The 15,631-nt window shown below is 44.1% G+C and overlaps 1 protein-coding gene across 4 annotated transcripts in view; it reads left to right on the forward strand.

The window, feature by feature from the left end:
• The window catches only part of LOC126297747 (uncharacterized), a 690,098-nt gene that overhangs the window by 334,947 nt on the left and 339,520 nt on the right, over positions 1 to 15,631 (forward strand). The gene's annotated exons all lie outside the window — the stretch shown is intronic.

Raw genomic sequence — 15,631 nt, forward strand, 5'->3', positions numbered from 1 at the left:
GAGCGCAACGCCACCATGTTGAATAATATTTTTCGTGCAGGCACAGGACGTCGTGTTAAGACTCAAGCTGTGCGCAATACGCTGCATGATGCGCAACTTCACTCCTGACGTCCATTGCAAGTTCCATCTTTGCAACATGGACCACTCAGGATTGGCATCACGCTATCTTCACCAATGAGTGTCGCATATGTCTTGAACCAGACAATCGTCGAAGACGTGTTTGGAGGCAACCTGGTCAGGCTGAACGCCATAGACACACTGTCCAGCGAGTGCAGCAAGGTGGAGGTTCCGTGCTCTTTTTGGGTAGCAGTATGTGGGGTAATGGAAGGCGCCGTAACGGCTGTACGATACGTGAATGTCATCCTCCGATCGATAGTGCAAACATATCGGCAACATATTGGCAAGGCATTCGCCTTCACGGACGACAATTTGCGCCCGAGTCGTGCTCAGCTTGTGAATGACGTCCTTCAGGATAATGACATCGCTCGACCAGAGTGGCCAGCATGTTCTCCAGGCATGAACCCTATCGAACATGCCTGGGATAGATTGAAAAGGGCTGTTTATGGACGACGTGACCCATCAACCACTCTGAGGGATCTACGACTTATCGCCGTTGATGAGTGGGATAACCTGGACCAACAGTGCCTTGATGAACTTGTGGATAGTATGCCACGACGAACACAGGCATGCATCAATGCAAGAGGACGTGCTACTGGGTGTGTACAGCAATCTGGACCATCACTTCCTCGCTGTATGGTGGTACAACATGTAATGTGTGGTTTTCATGAACAATAAAAAGAACGGGAATGATGTTTACGTTGATCTCTCTTCCATTTTTCTGTACAGGTTCCGGAACTCTCGGAACCGAGGTGATGCAAAACAATTTTTGATGTGTGTGTGTGTGTGTGTGTGTGTGTGTGTGTGTGTGTGTGTGTATACCACCACGTTGCGAGAAAAGCAGTTCAACTGTAGGAATCTTCCGGAAGACAGGTAAACGACCACAGCTCAAGCGCAGGTGGGGGTTGCAGGGCACTGCGGGTGTTCTTAGGTCGTTAAAGCAACAGGCACCAAAAGGCCATATAGCAGCAGTTTCCATATACTTAATACGCTCAGCCTATTCATCAGGGTCGCATTCAAGACGTCAATCGTTTTTGCCAATATAAAGATCATTATCTCAGGGCAACCTGTAGGAAGCACATATGAACAAAAAGACATAGTGATGAGATTTTTCTCTAAAAACGGATAGTGTGCTACTCTATCTAAGCTGCGCAAGTAAAATATTGAAGAGAAATTTTAAACATACGTGACAGCAGTGCTTCAAGATGTGTATGTCACAACAAAACATTTCCTCGTGGTACTACATTAGAAATACAACGGAACAGCTATGCACACAAGACAACAAGGAAAACAATATATACAGTTTTGTCGACTGAATCAAAAGCGTCATCGACGACTTGACGAAATGTTCAAATGTGTGTGAAGTCCTGAGGGACCAAACTGCTGTTGTCATAGGTCTCTATACTTACATACTAATTAACTGATTAAACTAACTTACGCTAAAATAAAACACACACACACACACACACACACACACACACACACACACACACACACACACACACGTGCCCAAGGGAGGACCCGAACCTCCGGCTGGAGGGGCCGTTCAATTCATAACATCGCACCTCAAACCGAGCGGCCACTCCACGCGGCACTTGAAACCTGTGTTCTTCAGTGCAGTTTCCTCAGCAGATCACAGATGAAACGGTTTTTAGCCGTGAATATTAATGTAGCAAAATCGTATGACAGGCAGAGTTCTTCAGAATTTCCTGGCGCAAGCTGAACTGCAGCTACGCACGAGCACAGTGAAGAAAGTTGCCAATGACGCAACGAACTCTATGCTGTCGATCTCGCATCCTATACAGCCACGCACGGCGGAAGTATAATTTGTTCTCAGTAAAACTGTGAAACAAACAGGATAAACGCACTCTGGAGTGTGAAGCAAAGGAATGCGATACCTTTGACGAGTTTTCAAATCTATTTTGGTTCTGTTTGCTTCCGAAGTCGTTTCGACCTCAGGCAGTTACCAGCATTTCTTGTTATAAATTATACACAACACAGTCCTCACACTTGATAAATTGGCATTTCAGTCTTACATACACAAACACATCCAAAACGCTTGCGTTCCTGTATCAGCATGCACAGAAACAAACACAATCTCTCTCTCTCTCTCTCTCTCTCTCTCTCTCTCTCTCTCTCTCTCTCTCTCTCTTCACACACACACACACACACACACACACACACACACACACACAATCACCATCAATACCATGACGTTTATTTTAAAAAATTGTGGTAAGATCTTATGGGACCAAACTGCTGAGGTCATAGGTTCCTTGGCTTGCACAATACCAAATCTAACTTAAACTGACTTACCCTAAGGACAACACACACACACACACACCCATGTCCGAGGGAGCATGACGTTTATCTGCATCTACATACGTACGCCGCAAGCCACTATGTGATGTGTGGTGGACGGTGCCATTTACCACAAATAGTTGTTTCCTTACCTGTTCCACTCGCAAATGTACGGAGGGAAAAACGACTCTTGTTATGTCTCCATATGAGCCCTAATTTCTCTTGTTTTCGCGGTCCTTATGAGAAATGTACATTGGTGTCAGTAGAATCATTCTACAGTCAGCTGCAAATGTCTGTTCTCTAAAGTTTCTCGACAGTGTTCCGCGAAAACAACGATGTCTTCTCTCCAGGGATTCCCATTTGAGTTCACGAAGCATCTTCACAACACTCGCGCGTTGACCGAACCTACCGGTAAAAAATGTAGCAGCACGCTTTTGAGTTGCTTCGATGTATTCCTTTAATCGATCTGGTAGACATCCCAAACACTAGATCAATACTCAAGTGTGGGTCTCGCAAGTGTTTTATAGGCGGTCGTCAGTTTAGGTGAGCTACACTTTCCTAAAGCTCTCCCAATACACCGACGTCGACCACTCACCTTCCCTACTACCGTCCTGACGTGTTTGTTCCATCTCAGGTAGCTTTGCAACGTTACGACTAGGTGTTTAATAAAGGTGACTGTATCAGCACTACACCACTAAAACTGTATTCGAACATTACACTATTGTTTTCGCAACTCATCTGTATTAACTTAGATTTTTCTACATTTATAACAAACTAAAATTAATCACACCAAATGGAAATTCTGTCTGACCTGTCCTTTGTCCCTCTACTGTCAGTCAACGACTATATAGTCCCTCTTACTTCAGCGTCATCAGCAAGAAATCGGAGATCAGATCATTTATGTACATACGGAACAAGAGCGGTCCAATCACACTTCCCCGGGGCATTCCTGACGATAGCCTTGTCTCTGATGAACACTCGTCGTCCAGAACAACATACTTGATTCTATTACTTTATACTGTAACGCAAGACGCTTTATCTGATTGATTTAGCTGGTGGTGTGTGGTTACAGGTTTTAAAAAAACTGGCCGACCGATGTGGCCGTGCGGTTCTAGGCGCTTCAGTCTCGAACTACGAGACCGCTACGGTCGCAGGTTCGCATCCTGCCTCGGGCAAGGATGTGTGTGATGTCCTTAGGTTAGTTAGGTTTAAGTAGTTCTAAGCGCTAAGGGACTGAAGACCTCAGATGTTAACTCCCATAGTGCTCAGAACCATTAAAAAAAACTGAAACTTCCTGGAAGATTAAAACTGTGTGCCGGACTGAGACTCGAACTGGGGACCTTTGCCTTTCTCGGGCAAGTGATCTAGTGTCTGAGCTACCCAAGCACGACTCAAGCCCATTCTTCACAGCTGTACTCTGCCAGTACGTTGTCTCCTACCTTCCAGACTTCACAGAAGCTCTCCTGCGAACCTTGCAGATTTAGCTCGCTGGAAGAAACAATATTGCGGAGACATGGCTTAGCCACAGCCTGGGAGATGTTTCCAGAATGAGATTTTCACTCTGCACTGAAGTGTGCGCTGATATGAAACTTCATGGCAGATTAAAACTTCTTCCAGGAATGCTAGTTCTGCAAGGTTCGCAGGAGAGATTCTGTGAAGTCTGGGAGGTGGGAGAAGAGGTACTGGCAGAAGTAAAGCTGTGAGGAGAAGGCGTGAGTCGTGCTTGGGTAGCTCAAACGGTAGAGCACTTGCCCGCGAAAGGCAACGGTCCCGAGTTCGAGTCTCGGTCAGGCACATAGTTTCAATCCGCCAGGAAGCTTCATATCAGCGCACACTCCACTGCAGAGTGAAAATCTCATTCTTTAAAAATAAAAAAAACAAAACTGCTGATATTCTTTTTTATTACGTTAGGAAATTATAAATCCGTGCTACGATACATTTTTCCTACAGAAAGGAAACCAACTCTAGTGGATATTGTTACCTTTATAGACGCTGTTGTCTGCATTAACGAGTCCTCTTCACGTCCGCGATCGTTTAGCGCTCTGGAAGGAATGACGTCGTTTAACGGTCTATTGACATAATTAGAGTTGGGAAGGGGTATGTAAACTAGTCATGGGCATAGCTGAGGGAACAATCCCAGCATTAGGGACCTGCTTGGACTACAATCAGATTTAGAATGCGAATTCTTGTGTTTATAAATATATAGTCTTCGATATGATGTAGTGGTGAGACTCGCTCTATGAGGGAACGCGTTACCCAAATTAATCTCCAAATATTTATTCATTGTCGATTGGAGGAGTTAGCGTTCATGCTAATAACAACCACCTATTCGAATAGGCTGGTTTTTCATAGTTTCGTAGTGAACAACTGTTGGACTGTGTGATGTGTAGTGAGATGGTGTTTCTTGTTGACATTTTCCAATTATTCATAAGGATAATTTGCGCTTGCTAGTTATTTGTGTTTTTTCCGTCAACGTTCCCTCGCCTTAATCTTACGCCAACTGGGTGGTTAGTTGGCCAACCTTTCGCCAACCATGAGTGCTACTTGTACGTTCTTCTGTTCCACTACAGGATCGACATAAAGGATACCCAGCCTTTAAACAGGCCCCTCAGAGTTCACTTTCTGTATTTACCAAGACGCCCTTCCAGCCAGCACCGCGCCATGCTCTTTCGAAAACACCAAACCATTTCTATTTTATATGGTGAAAATAATTAAGTCCGACTCTGACTTTTGTTGTCATCAATATTTGTGTATTTCCGTACACACTCGCGACTAAAATAGCACGTTTATCACCAACTGAGATATTGTAGTGGTAAGACACTAGGCTCGCATTTAGGAGACGGTGGTTCGAATGACCGTACAGCCATCCATATTTAGCTTTTATGTGGTTTCCATCAGTCGTTTAAGGTAAATACTGAGAAGATTCCCTTGAAAAGGACGCAACCTATTTCCTTCCCCGAGTCGAGCTTGTGTTTCATCCCTAATGACCTCGTCGTCGACGAAATGATAACCGCTAATCTTCCTACTCTCTTAATTTCCAGCTGCTTCTTGCCCACTTAGAAACAAATCGCTAATAAATTTCAACAGTTCGTGCCTTAATTTTATGGTATCTGAACAAACTTAGCTTGGCCAACAATTTCAACACTTTTACCCCTTAAATACCTTTCAGAACACATAATGGAACTGACGTTACAGTAACAAGTAAAAATCATAATTGAACTAAATTGGTGACCTATTCATCGTTCTTGCGATCATTGACTGGAGATTAAATAATATTGGCTATTATGGAGAAACTGCACATATAATGACACAAGCATATTTTTGTAGTACAAAGATAATACTTACGGTACTGCTAAAGTAGGGTGCATTCACGAATCCTTTCATGTCATCTGTTGGCACCTCAGAAGAGTTGCGGAAGGGTTTCACGGTAACTAGAAAGGAACTCCGGGCAGAGGACACGGAAACTGCGTGGTCGTATACCCCGCGCGGACGCTACTAAATATAGCCATCTCTGACGTCATACACGGAGGTGGGTGCGCACGTTTCTCCTGTCGCTTCTGCGCTTCCGCTTCTGTGAGGATTTCAGATAATCGGATAGCCAAGCATTAACAGGAACTGGCAGCAACGCGACGCATCTGATGCTACTCCTGTAACGAATCTGACTTACGTATTAGTCTGCATTAGCTCACGTGATCAATCGGATACAATACGCGACTAATTCAAATCATTTTTGGAGAGCGCTATATCAACATTTTGTAGAAATACTGTCTCTCGTGACTTCATCGTTCTTTCAGTACATTATTATTTCTCTTTACTGAAGATCCACGAATGCAGCGTTCTCGGAAATAACTGGCCGAATGCTCCAGTTCGTACTGTAATCTCTTTTATCTCTTTCTCCTGGCCGTTGCACGAAAAATATGAGGCAAATAGCCGACTCATTTTATCATCTAACTCAAATACGGACTATCTCAGTTTTGCCGTAAATTCTCCTCCAAAGCAATGATACTGCTCTTTCAGTGGGAGATAATGTTAACGAGGCATACATGTGCTACCTAGACAAGCTGATCTCAAATCTGGTTTGAGGTTCGGCTTCAAAATGGCGTGTTAGGCATACACTCTTTGGAGAATGGGTTTTACGAGAGTCTGTGAACTATCGCCGTCGCAGATTCGTTACGTTTACGGCAACTCTTCCAGTAAACCGGTATTAACCTTACGCCCTTCGTGAAATTTTCTATATTGTTTCTATTTGGTGTCATATTGCTTTTGTTTTGTACCAGCATACATTACCATATTACATTTGCTGTATTGAAATTAAGATGTCTTTCAGTACAACAAGCGAAAACTTTTTCTACATAAATCTGTATTCTCTGTCCTTTTGGAAGTTACAGCATCAAATTCAGAGGTGTGCGGTCCAAATCCAGGTATTGAAACGAATTTCATTGTAAGAATTGAGGTAAAGGAGAGAAAATATGGGGGCACATAGTTTGTAGCCACCATACTGTACACCAATGTGCTGCTGTGCTCGATAAACGCTATGAAACTCGCTCATGTCAATACGAATACAATACTCTGTGGCACATACATTCCTTTGAGCCGTCCTCTCGAAATAATTACAGACCTACAGATCGTCACTAGGTAGCAAGACAAAAATTACGAACTACTTCCAATACGACCTTGTCACGAGCACATTGTCACTTAATTCAGTAAACATATATGTGGGTACCACTCCAGTATGGAGAGTGCTTCATCTCGTAATATTGTAAGATGACTGTTAGTTTAACATGGAGAACAAGTACGTATCTACTGTTGACCATATAATTTATGTTGTTATTTGACAACAGTGACAATTCATAATTCATATTATTGGACGATATTGATTTTATATCGCCTTCTGTGCTGTTGTAACTACACTGCCCGACAAAAAATGGGTGGCTCCCAGAAGACATGATTCGATATCAATGTGACATTATATACGCACACACCGTCGGCCGGCATGTAAATGGTTAAAACTGCAATGCTCTGTGCCAGGTAGAACGAACACAAGGCCGTATTATTGTCGATCGTGTTTAGTGTTGTAACCAGGCCTATAGGTTATATAAGGGGTGAGAATAGTGTCAGATGTTGAAAGATCACTGTGAAGAACACGGAGATGCTGTGGTATATCGAGAGGTTGAAACAATGGAAAATTGTACTGAAATGCAGGAGGATCTGCAGTGAATTGACGCATGGTGCAGGGAATGGCAATTGGATTTCAATGTAGACAAGTGTAATGTGCTGCGAATACATAGAAACATAGATCCCTTATCATTTAGCTACAATATAGCAGGTCAGCAACTGGAAACAGTTAATTCCATAAATTATCTGGGAGTACGCATTAGGAGTGATTTAAAATGGAATGATCATATAAAGTTGATCGTCGGTAAAGCAGATGTCAGACAGATTCATTGGAAGAATCCTAAGGAAATGCAATCCGGAAACAAAGGAAGTAGGTTACAGTACTCTAGTTCGCCCACTGCTTGAATACTGCTCAGCAGTGTGGGATCCGTACCAGATAGGGTTGATAGAAGAGATGAAGAAGATCCAACGGAGAGCAGCGCGCTTTGTTACAGGATCATGTAGCAATCGCGAAAGCGTTACGGAGATGATAGATAAGCTCCAGTGGAAGACTCTGCAGGAGAGACGCTCAGTAGCTCGGTACGGGCTTTTGTTAAAGTTTCGAGAACATACCTTCACCGAAGAGTCAAGCAGTATATTTCTTCCTCCTTGGTATATCTAACGAAGAGACCATGAGGATAAAATCAGAGAGATTAGATCCCACACAGAAGCATACCGACAATCCTCCTTTCCACGAACAATACGAGACTGGAACAGAAGGGAGAACCGATAGAGGTACTCAGGGTACCCTCCGCCACACACCGTCAGGTGGCTTGCGGAGTATGGATGTAGATGTAAATGCCGCGAACACGTGTGAGACAACACTATCAGCACTTACAGAGTTTGAAAGGGGCCTTATTGTGGGTCTCCACTTGCCTAATTGGTCGAATCGTCCCATATCAAGATACGTGGAATATTCAGATGTGGCAGTGGCCCGATGCTGGAGAGCGTGGGAACATGTAGGCAGCCATACTCGTCGTTAAGGTTCCGGTCGACCGGGTCTGACCACCATAAGGAAGGGTCACCATATTGTGCTCGAAGTACATCGTAACTTCTTCACATTGTCGCCTGCCATCAGTGAACAACTAATGGACTCCCCGCAACATTCTGTGTCATCTCGTACCATTGATCAGAGGCCAACAGCAGCCTGACTAGGAAATATCATCCAGTACGTAGGATGGTGTCAACATCACACCACAAACGGCAGCGTTTGGAGTGGTGCCGTGATTGGGAAGCATGGAGTGCCAACGAAAGGCGTCGCATAGTGTTCATCGATGAGTCATGGTCTTGCACTACAATGATGATTGTCGCGGAGTATGGGGCGGCCTAGGGAAAAGTCCATTCTTCCATTGCTTTGGTGAAACACAATGGTGTTACTCCTGGTATCATGGTGAGGAGCCATCGAGTATGACTTAAAGTCTCGGCTTGTGGTGATTAACGGTATTCTGATGGTAAAAGGGTACGTCACGGTCTACCTGTGTGTTACCTCTCATGCGTCAGTATCACGGTTCCATTTTTCAACAGGGTAATGCTCGTCCACGTATGGGATGCGTCCCTATGAACTGTCTGTGTGATCCTGGGATACTGCTGCGGTCAGCAAGGTACCCACACCTGTCCCCAGTAGTGCATGTGTGGGATCAGCTTGCACTTCAACTCCGTCCAGGATAGCAAGAAGCATTTACAACAGTTGTGGCCAATTTGCCTCAGGAGTGTATACAACGGCTTTGTGACACCCTTCCCAACCGAATCAGTGCATGCATCCAGACCATAGGTGTGAAGCGTCATACCGATAAGTCGGCTCGTGGTGAGAAGATCTTTATAAAATGGTTCAAATGGCTCTGAGCACTATGGGACTTAACATCTGAGGTCAGCCGGCCGAAGTGGCCGTGCGGTTCTAGGCACTGCAGTCTGGAACCGCGAGACCGCTACGGTCGGAGGTATGAATCCTGCCTCGGGCATGGATGTGTGTGATGTCCTTAGGTTAGTTAGGTTTAAGTAGTTCTAAGTTCTAGGGGACTAATGACCTCCGAAGTTGAGTCCCATAGTGCTCAGAGCCATTTGAACCATCTGAGGTCATCAGTCACCTAGAACGTAGAACTACTTAAACCAACTAACCTAAGGACATCACACACATCCATGCCCGAGGCAGGATTCGAACCGGCGACCGTAGCTGTCGCGCACTTCCAGACTGAAACGCCTAGAACCGCTCGGCCACAACGGCCAGCTAACTTCCATTTGTTCCTGTGAAAGTTTTAATGTGGTATCTTGGTGTGACTTTTTCCCCTGTTGACTTTAAACAGCATTCCTGTTTCATTATTATTCAGATTATTGACAGAAATTGCTAGGAACCAGTAGTAGATGTTAGTGGCGTGCACATTCCAGTCCAGTAGGCGGATCTCGGAATATTTCTGAGAGTGGCTTGTAGTTATTGACTTTGGAGTAGTGAGGAATTTAACCCAGTCTTGCGGATTATAGCGAAGTTGGTGAATTTTATTTAGAATTATTGGTAGTGTAGCAAAGTAGAAGATTAATCCAAATCCGCAGGTAAACGTTTCCTAGTAAACCTACGGAGCAACGTAATTCATCTCGCGTACCAGACACCGCTAAGAACGTATGCATTGCGGCCGCGATTCGGACTTCACGGGCCGCCACGATACCTTCGAGAATGGCCTGCTACTCGTAGCAGAGTTAAGTGAGTGGATAAAATATTTCATGTTTGCAGGTTTGTCTCGCTTCTGTGAAGCTCATTAAGTTTTCAGTTAAGCTTCCTAGATAGTTCAGTACATATAAAGTTTTGGTGATTTGCAACAGCGCAAATCACCTTGAGGACAAAACAATAGTTGCGGAACCTACACAGCTTTGATCTTGATGCCCTTACACGCCCACGGCAAGTACCGTGTCTGTTTTCTTAGCAAATGGGACTAGTTTCCACGGGAAAAATATTTGTAACCTTTGCTGTTATCGAAAGTGTCTCTTTAATTTCTGATCCAAAAGTTTTAATTCTTCAGAAACGGCAGAAATGCACTATCCTCCGTTTACGTGATTATATAATTTACATCACAAATCAGAGTGGTGCAGTGATATGACATTGGCCTCGCATTTAGGATGACAAAAGAAAAAATCCCTGTACGGTTATCCAGAAGAAAAAAGTTACTTTTATTATCCGTTATTAAAGCTGTCAGTGGCTCGGAAAAGGTTTCCAAATATATCTACAAAAGTTTTGATCATTTTGGCAATAACACAAAATGTTGTCAGGTAGGAAAGCAATTTTTATATCTAACCTAAAATAATTTCTTTTCGACAACTCCTTCTGTTCCATAGACAAACTTTTATATAAAAACTGGTATAGTTTTAAAGCGTAGTTGCGTGAGTAGAACTGAAAAATACATGTGTTAATTAGTGTTAAAAGCCAATCATGTATACTGCCGGCCGGAGTGGCCGAGCGGTTCTAGGCGCTACAGTCTGAAACAGCGCGACCGCTACGGTCGCACCTTCGGTTCCTGCCTTGGACATGGATGTGATGTCCTTACGTTAGTTAGGTTTAAGTAGTTCTAAGTTCTACGGGACTGATGACCTAAGATGTTGAGTCCCATAGTGTTCAGAGACATTTGAACAATTATGTACACATAGCCTGTTAGCTGACTCGTTCCGCATCATTTCGAGGCAAAATCTTTCCAATAATCTATGTAAAATGTAACTTACTGACTAACCAGAGTGAGATTTTCGTTTGATTTCCTAAATAATTTCTCGAATCCAAGTATGTGCTCGGTTTCTAATGATACTGTCGTTGACGGGACGTTAAACATTAAATGCCTGTCTTCTTTCATATGATGCCTACATCGAACCTTTCGGATAAATTAAAGCACCTTGCAGGGCCAGACTCTTAGGTTTTGCGGGCAACGCTGTAGCAGATATGTACCTCCGTGAAATTTGTTGGATTCTGTGAAGTAAGACAGAAATATTAAGATACAAGCCTTTAGTCGGGACGCAAGTCGCAGATGTAAGGCTCCTTTGCTACAGCGTAGTCTGAGAAACCGAAGATGTTTCTGAGTCTCCGCAGAGCGGAAACTCCATTACGATGCCTGTCCTACAGATCTAGATACTATCGTTGTAGCTGCACTGCCAGATTTGAGATATCATGTGCAACAACCAGAAAGATGTGTAAATTGCGATGATGTTACCGTTTCCAAAAGTGAAAAGAGTAAAATGCCGATGTGTCTGACAGACATTGAAATAAAACGTGACGCCGTCGAGCTTTAGGTGCCCAACACAGCGACAAGCGTTATCTGCACGTAGGTAGCACGCGGCGGAAAGCGATGGGCCGTTCAACGAGCTGCAGGCCCTCTTTCAGAGCATTGCTATACAGGGCTCGTTTTTTGTGAGAGCGCGACAGCTGACGTCATAGCAGGGCGCGCGGGAGGCGCGCAGCGGGAAAAAGCGGCCAGGGGAACGGCGCAGCCGCGGTCCTCCACGCATTCTCCCTCTGCGCTACACAACCATTAGATTTTCAGGGCTCGCAGTCGTATAATTGAGACGAATGCGGAGAACTCTAAACCGCTGGCTCAGTTATGGAACACGCGTATTACAACTTTTTGCGGAACGAAAACCACCTCTGCAGGAATCAACATGCATCCAACAAACTGCGATCTTGTGTAACACAACTCGCTCTCCACGTCCACGGTCTGGGAGATCGCTGATAAGCCATGTCTCCGCACTATCATTTCTTCCAGGAGTGTTAGTCAATCAAGGTATGCAGAACTTCTGTGAAATTAACAAAGTAGGAGATTAGGTACTGGCGGGAGGAAAGCTGTGAAGACAGGTAGTGAGTCGTTCTTGGGTAGCTCAGTTGATAGAAGACTTGCCTGCCAAAGGCAAAGATGCCGGGTTCGAGTCCCGGTCCAACACACAGTTTTAATTTACCACGAAGTTTTATGTCAGCGCTCACTCCGCCGCAGAGTGAAAAATAAAGCCTGGATTTTTTGAAATATTTCAAGACATCTTCATCTTCATCTTCATCTTCATCTACATCTACATTCATAGTCCGCAAGCCACCTGACGGTGTATGGCGGATGGTACCTTGAGTACCTCTATCGGTTCTCCCTTCTACTCCAGTCTTGTATTGCTCGTGGAAAGAAGGATTGTCGGTATGCCTCTGTGTGGGCTCTAATCTCTCTGATTTTATCCTCATGGTCTCTTTGCGAGATATACGTAGGAGGGAGCAATATACGGCTTGACTCTTCGGTGAAGTTATGTTATCGAAATTTTAACAAAAGCCCGTACCGAGCTACTGAGCGTCTCTCCTGCAGAGTATTCCACTGGAGTTTATCTATCATCTCCATAACGCTTTCGCGATTACTAAATGATCCTGTAACGAAGCGCGCTGCTCTCCGTTGGATCTTCTCCATCTCTTCTATCAACCCTATCTGGCACGGATCCCACACTGCCGAGCAGTATTCAAGCAGTGGGCGAACAAGCGTACTGTAACCTACTTCCTTTGTTTTCGGATTACATTTCCTTAGGATTCTTCCAATGAATCTGTCTGGCATCTGCTTTACCGACGATCAACTTTATATGATCATTCCATTTTAAATCACTCCTAATGCGTACTCCCAGATAATTTACGGAAGTAACTGCTTCCAGTTGCTGACCTGCTATTTTGTAGCTAAATGATAAGAGATCTATCTTTCTATGTATTCGCAGCACATTACACTTGTCTATTTGAGATTCAATATCCATTCCCTGCAACATTCGCTGCAGATCCTCCTGCATTTGTCCAATTTTCCCTTGTTACAACCTCTCGATACACCACAGCATCATCTGCAAAAAGCCTCAGTGAACTTCTGATGTCATCCACAAGGTCATTTATGTATCTTGTGAATAGCAACGGTCCTATGACACTCCTCTGCGGCACACCTGAAATCACTCTTACTTCGGAAGACTTCTCTCCATTGAGAATGACATGCTGCGTTCTGTTATCTAGGAACTCTTCAATTCAATGACGCAATTGGTCTGATAGTCCATATGCTCTTACTTTGTTCATTAAACGACTGTGGGGAACTGTATCGAACGCCTTGCGGAAGTCAAGAAACACGGCATCTACCTGGGAACCCGTGTCTATGGCCCTCTGAGTCTCGTGGTCGAATAGCGCGACCGTCTTTTTCGAAACCCATGCTGATTCCTACAGAGTAGATTTCTAGTCTCCAGAAAAGTCATTATACTCGAACATAATACGTGTTCCAAAATTCTACAGCTGATCGACGATAGAGAGTGTCGTCGTAACTGCCGTCTGCTTCACGTCTGCTGTGCAGCGAGTTGCGTTAATTTAAGTATTAACTGTATTTTTATGACTTGTCACTTCTTCTTCCGTGTGTCTTTGCTTTTAGGAAGCTTTAATTGTCGAGTGCTAGTAATAGTGTTCCATAGATTTCGTGTTTGTTTTGAATACAGCCAGAGAAAGTCCCTTTAGTCAGCCATAGTACCAGTAGTGTCAGTGTCGTCGTAACTGCCGTCTGCTTCATGTCATATGGACATCACTGTTAAACTCACCAGAAAAAAATGTTAAATCATCGCCATAAAAGAGCAACCGTGTGGCCTTGGAGCGCTGTAAACGGTGTAGAATTTATACTAGCCGGTGATGAGCTAATTCTACCAGTAAAATGGGTCGACGTGGAGAAGCGACAAGTGTGACAGAATGACGGGAAGGAGCTAGCGCGTTTAGACATGCTCATGACCACGCTGTGAATTAAGTGGTCTGCTTTCTTGGTGTATCAACGCGGACTGTACACGGTGGCTACATGGTATGCTGTACCACTCGCAGTCACGATGTAACATAATGTGAGAACAGTGGTTGTAAAAAGATTCTAACATATAGCGACCGGAAACGAGTGTCGCACATTGTCAGTAACAATAGGTTTCCAACCCAACAGGAATTGCTACTGTCAGTGAAAGCAAGTAAATTCAAGCACTTTCTGAGCGAACTTTACGAAAGCAATTGCATCTAATGGACATTTGCAGTCGCATAACATGCACAAGCTCACCGCTCACTATTCATGATGAGACGAAAGTACAATCGTGTGGCCATAACTGTGGGTTCCTCGATTACTCTGGGAGGTGGTTGATTACAGTATATGAAATATTAGTTCACATTATTATATAAATGAATAAAGAGATTTAGTTAACTGGATACAATCCTTTTCCATTGTAGTGCTTGATAATTTACAACTGTCATTGACTATTAAAACACCATTTGATGCATTAATTAACGACCTGTTCTCTTGAAGTACAATGTTCAACATTAAAAAAGTAAACTTTCGTTTGAGACTTAATAACTTTGTAGGCCTACTCGATGATGTTCACTGCTTCAGCTAGCGTCCCGAACTGGGGCAGAGCGCTTCCATGCTCGGCTCTATATGGATATCCATGAGAGGGCGCTGTTTTGCTGAGCTTGAGGGCGCGCCTTCTTCAGCCTCCAGCGTTCATTGTTGCAGATTGCAACGAGACATTGCTATTTACTGTGGTATCGATTTGCGTTGCCGACTTTCGTGTGGTACTACCATCTCTGGACGATACCACACTTCCTCTGGCACATAATGCTACACATCTTCAGTGGGCCAAAAAATACACAAACTGGACAATAACCAACTGGAACCATGTAGTGTGGTCCGACGACTCGATTTTCCGTCTTTTTAAGTGATGCCATGACTTAGGCTTATTCACTACTGGCCATTAAAATTGCTACACCAAGAAGAAATGCAGATGATAAACGGGAATTCATTGACAAATATATTATACTAGAACTGACATGTGACTCCTTTTTCAAGCAATTTGGGTACATAGATCCTGAGAAATCAGTACCCAGAACAACCACCTCTGGCCGTAATAACGGCCTTGATACGCCTGCGCAGTGAGTCAAACAGAGCTTGCATGGTATGTACAGGTACAGCTGCCCATGCAGCTTCAACACGATACCACAGTTCATCAAGTGTAGTGACTAGCGTATTGTGACGAGCCAGTTGCTTGGCCACCATTGACCAGACGTTTTCAATTGGTGAGAGATCTG

The sequence above is a fragment of the Schistocerca gregaria genome, chromosome X, assembly GCF_023897955.1.
Source record: "Schistocerca gregaria isolate iqSchGreg1 chromosome X, iqSchGreg1.2, whole genome shotgun sequence".
NCBI classification, from domain to species: domain Eukaryota; kingdom Metazoa; phylum Arthropoda; class Insecta; order Orthoptera; family Acrididae; genus Schistocerca; species Schistocerca gregaria.